We start from the raw sequence: 5,852 nt of genomic DNA on the forward strand, positions 1-5,852 counted from the left end.
TGTTCTTTGTTGTTTTTAGTTGAGACAGTCTCACTCTGTGCCCTGGGTAGAGTGCGGTGATATCATAGTTCACAGCAACCTCAATCTCTTGGGCTCAAGTGATCCTCTTTCCTCAGCCTCTGGAGTAGCTGGGACTACAGGTGCCTGCCACAACATCCAGCTAGTTTTTCTATTTTTAGTAGAAATGGGGTCTCAGTCTTATTCAGGCTTATCTCGAACTCCTGAGCTCAGGTGAACCACCTGCCTCAGTCTCCCGGAGTGCTAGGATTACAGGTGTAAGCCACCTCACCCAACCCTCAGATGTTTTTAAAAAATAGATCTAAATGAAAAGGATATGTCCTTTCATTCAAACAAAATGCACTGAGTTTATAATATGAGCTGGGCATAGTGCCAGGCATCGGTGAACATGAAGACCTGGTTTTCAGTCTCCTGAAGCCTCTGGTCTAGCAGGGAAATCAGACATGAGTAATGAAGGTCAAGTTCAAGACCATGGGAATGCATAACAAAGGTTCTTATTGGAGCCTGAAAGATCCAGAGAAATGAGAGTTAATTTTGATCTTAATGATGAGCAGGAGTTAGTAAGGGACAGGGGAGGTTATGTGCTGGAGGAGGGAGATCAGGTGGAGGGAGGAGCAGGTGAGCAGCTTCCTGAAGGCAACATTTGCCTTGTTCACACTCAAGCCCCTTATACCGCACTTGGCACAAACAAGGTACTCAATAAATGCCCCGATGCCTGAATGAATAAATGTTTCAGTAACATTCAGACTAGCTGGATGTAGAGTGGGGAAAGGAACAATATGAGATGGAGCCTGAAAGGTGGGCATCAGCCAGATGATGAGTCTCACTCTGTTACCCAGGTAGAGTACCATGGTGTAAGCCTAGGTCACAGCAACCTCAAACTCCTGGGCTCAAGCAATCCTCCCAGCTTGGCTCCAGAATAGTTGGGAGTGCAGGTGCTTGCCATAATGCCCAGCTAATTTTTGCTATTTTTAGTAGAGACAGGGTCTCACTCTTGCTCAGGCTGATAGAACTCCTGAGCTCAAGCAATCCTCTCACCCTTGCCTCAGATCTTACTGAGTTTTGAAGGTCATGGTTAAAGGGCTTGGATTTTATGTAAGAGAAATAGGAGGGCATCTGAAGAATTTGGTGACATATTTGCTTTTTTTTTGAGACAGAGTCTCACTTTGTCACCCTCTGTAGAGTACTGTGGCGTCACAGCTCACAGCACCCTCCAATTCTTGGGCTTTAAGTGATTCTCATGCCTCAGCCTCCCAAGTAGCTGGGAGGTGCCTGCCACAATGCCCAGTTATATTTTTGTTATAGTTGTCGTTTATTTTTTGTTGCAGTTGTCATTGTTGTTTAGCTGGCCTGGGCTGGGTTTGAACCCACCAGCCTGGGTGTATGTAGCCGGTGCCCCGCAGATATTTGCATTTTTAAAGAGTCACAGAGTCAAAAAAAAATAGAGTCATAGAGTCACTTTGGGCTGAGGCATACACCTGTGATCCTAGCTACTTGGGAGGCTAAGGCAGGAGTCTCCCTTGAGCATAGGAGTTTGAAGCTGCAGTGAGCTATAATGATGCCACTGCACTTCAGCTTGGGTGATAGACTGAGACCCTTTCTCAAAAAAAAAAAACTCAGTTTGGCTACTGAGGAGAAAGTGACCTACAGAGGAGGCAGCTTGCGATGATGGAAGTGAGAAGGAGGAAGTGGGAAGGAGAGCTGCAGAGAGCTGCTGCAGGGGTGGAATGAGCAGGACTTGAGTCAGAGATGACTCACCCAGGCTTCTGACTTAAGCAATGTTAGATGTTCGGCCATTCACCACAATAGGGACCCTGGGAGGGGAGCACGTTCTGTAGAGATGATGAGAATTAAGATGCCTTAAGAAATGTTCAAGTGAAAAAAAGTCAAGTAGTCTCAGAGAGAGGGCAATGAAGAAAGCTGCAAGGACTGTTGACATCTAGATGGTAATTGAAACCACAGGGAAGAGTGAGATCACCCAGGGAGAGAGGTTAGAGTAAGAGGAGGCCAGGGCCTAGAACTCAACCTTTAATGGATACAGAGCAGAGGAAAAGGAGCTAGCAAATGAAACCAAGAGGAGGAGAGAGGCAGGTGGCAAACAGGAGAGTACAAGCTTGCACAAGTAGGAAAGAGAATGTTTCAAGGAAGAAGCAGCCTTCCAAATTAAATAAAAATGAGGTTTGAAATGTTTCCAAGGACTTATCAACATGGAAGTAATGGATGACATAAATTGCTATAAAAATATAAGTAATGATTCTTATTGCCTCAGCCCTGGGGAAGGAGACTATATTCTAGGGACAGGACTCGGGAATCCTCTAATAAGGCTCTAGATGCCAGGGACCTTACAGGTTACTGCAATCCTTTCCTTCTAAGAGGTGGAGATTTCTTGTCTTTGGAGCAAAGAAAAGCTTTTGATGAAGAGCTTCTCACATAGGGGGACAGAATCTTGGAAAATATATACTTTTTTTTTTTGAGACAGTCTTGCTCTGGATGCCAGACTACCGTCCCATGGCATCAACCTGGCTCACAGCAACCTCAAACTCCTGGCTTCAAGTAATCCTCTTGCTTCAGCCTCCTGAGTAGGTGGGCTACAGGCACACATCACCACACCTGGCTAATTTTTCTATTTTTAGTAGAGATGGGGGGTCTCACTTTTGCTTAGGCTGGTTTTGAACTCATGGCTTCAAATGGTCATCCTGCCTTGGCCTCTCAGAGTGCTAGGATTACAAACATGAGTCACTGTGCCCAACCTAAAACATACTTTTTTTTTTTCGAGACAGAGTCTCACTTTGTCACCAAGCCACACACCCCTCCCCCAATATAGTGTCCTAGTGTCATTGCTCACAGCAACCTCTAACTCTTGGGCTCAAGCGATTCTCTCACCTCAGCCTCCCAAGTAGCTGGGACTATAGGTGCCTGCTACAATGCCCAGCTATTTTTAGAGACTAGGTCTTGCTCTCACTTAGGCTGGTCTCAAACTCGTGAGTTCAGGTCATCCACCCACATAGGCCTCCCAAAATGCTGGGATTACAGGTGTAAGCCACCACACCCAGCCTCCAAAACATATTCTTCAAGTGCCAGCAAGGACCAATGATTCAGCAAAAAAATCACCCAGAGTTTCATGATTCTTTGATTCAACAAGTTTATTGAGCCTCTACTATCTGCATGACACCTGAATCTCAATCCCTTGACTATTTCTTGAGGGTCTTCTCAAGAAAGTATCTGGGCAGGGAAAACACTGTTTTGATGTACAAGCTATTAGTTAGTTTCACAAGAACTTTGTCCTTTTATCAAAAATGTAAGCTCAGAGCGCAGAACTTTTTCTTTATCCTTATATCTTCCGCTACCAAACTGGGGATAACCCAGCCATCCTTGGAATTCACCATTCCCCTGACTTCCCATCTGTTCCCTTTACCTAGAATGTCCTCCAACAGGATAAATCCTCCTCATTTTTAGGCCCAGTTCAAATATCCTGTCCTCTGTGAATTTTTCCCCAAATGCCTCAAACAAACGTAATCTTCCGTTCTCAGGGTTCCTAATGGCCAAAGTAACACTTCTTTCTATAGTATTGATATCTATGAGGGGCTGCAGTCTTCTTGGCCCAGCTGTGCCTCTCCTTGCAATCCCTCAACAAATGTGTCAAAAATCACCTAAACTCTGCTCCTTCCCCTGGTCAAAATAGGGCCCTGCACCCCAGAATGCCAGGCTCGAGCTGGGCAGCCATCTCACGAATGCTCCTCTGGTGCCACCTCTTGGCTAGATAGGGTATGACAGCTCCTGCTTCTGGCTTTTCTCTTTTTGTTCTGAAGGTCCACTTGTATTCTTTCTTTCTTCCTCCTTTTCGCCCCTTCTTCCTTCCTTCCTTTCTTTCATTTTATGCCAGACCCTGAGCACACTGGTGATCCAGGAAGACCAGGTTCCTTACTTCATGGAGTTAGAATCTAGGGCAGAAGACAATCTCGGAAGTGGATTGTTACAGGAGCTATGATCTTGAATGTTTTGAGGGCTCAGGGAAAAGGGCTGTTTTACCTGTCTCTGAAACTGCCATCCCCAGAGGCCAAGACTGGGTCATGGCCAGTCTTTTGTCTACCTTGGTTCTTATTGGGAAGTACATTTGAGGCCACACCTATCCTATATGCCCTATACACTCCCCTGTCACTTTTTTTTTTTTTAAGCACAATGATAACAAAGAAAAACTGTACACCATACTATGAAACAACTCAATTCAGTGTTTTAGTTCCTCTGAATGGCTGGGTCCTGGAATACATTCTTACATTCTTGAAATCCTAAGATTAGAACTACACTATTAGAGCTGGAAGAGACCTTCATTCTTTCATTTATTCATTCTGTAAATATTAGTCAGCATTTATTTGGTGCCGGGAATTGTGCTAAATGCTGAGAACATAATAATAGACATAATGAAATAGAAAGGACAGGATCTATGCTCTCGTGAAGTTGTCTTTAAGGATGTACGGAACAAAGTAAGTACACAACTTTTAAATATTTATTTATAACTTCTAAAGAGCTGATACATAATTTTTTTAGAGAGAGAGAGAGTCTCACTCTGTCACCCTGGGTAGAGTGCTGTGGCATCATCATAGTTTACAGCAACCTCAAATTTTGGGGCTCATGTGATCCTCTTGCTGCAGCCTCCTGAGTAGTGGGGACTACAGGCACCTGGCACAACACCTGGCTAGCTTTTTTTTTCTATTTTTAGTAGAGACAGGGTCTCACTCTTGCTCAGGCTGTTCTCGAACTCCTTAGCTCAAGCAATCCACCCATCTGGCCTCCCAAAGTTCTAGGATTACAGGCATGAGCCACGGTGCAGAGCCAAGAGCTGGTATGTAATATGATTCAAAATGCAAAAGGAGGGCAGCACCTGTGGCTCAGTGAGTGGGGTGCCGGCCCCATATACCGAGGGTGGTGGGTTCAAACCCAGCCCCAGCCAAACTGCAACAAAAAAACAGCCAGGCATCCTGGTGGGCACCTGTAGTCCCAGCTACTTGGGAGGCTGAGGCAAGAGAATCACCTAAGCCCAGGAGTTGGAGGTTGCTGTGAGCTGAGTGATGCCACCGCACTCTACTGAAAAAAAAAATGCAAAAGGAGGTCGGGCACAGTGGCTCATACCTGTAATCCCAGCATTCTGGGAGGCTGAGGAGGGTAGATTGCTTGAGCTCAGGAGTTCGAGACCAGCCTGAACAAGAGTGGGACCCTGTCTCTAAGAGTGTTGTGGCAGGCACCTTGGAGTCCAGCTACTTTCTTGCTGAGGCAAGAGAATCACTTGAGCCCAAGAGTTTGAAGTTGCTGTGATCTATGAGGCCACGGCACTCAACCCTAGGGCAACTGAATGAGACTCTTGTTTCAAAAAAAAAAAAAAATGCAGAAGAGTGTACAATGAAAAGCACCCCACTCCTATCTCTAGCTAACTAGTAACCCTTATAGACACAAGCAATGTGGTAAGTTTCCTCTCTACCCATCCAGAGATAATACACACAATCAAATATATTCTCTCCCCATCCTTATTATATAAATGGTAATATTTCTTACACTCTGTATGGTACCTTAGGTTTTTTCCACTTAATGATATATCATAAAAAGCATTCTATATCAATACGTGAATTCCTATCTTTTATACAGTTGTATAGTATCCCATTGAGGAGTACTTCATGATTTAAAATAATTTTACATTGTGATAAATGTTATGATGGAAACAAAATAAGTAGGAAACCTAATTTTATTTTTATTTATTTATTTATTTTGAGACAGAGCCTCAAGCTGTCCCCCTGGGTAGAGTGCTGTGGCATCACAGCTCACAGCAACCTCCAACTCCTGGG

Source organism: Otolemur garnettii, unplaced genomic scaffold, assembly GCF_000181295.1.
Source record: "Otolemur garnettii isolate 467f Iridium unplaced genomic scaffold, OtoGar3 scaffold00184, whole genome shotgun sequence".
NCBI classification, from domain to species: Eukaryota; Metazoa; Chordata; class Mammalia; order Primates; family Galagidae; genus Otolemur; species Otolemur garnettii.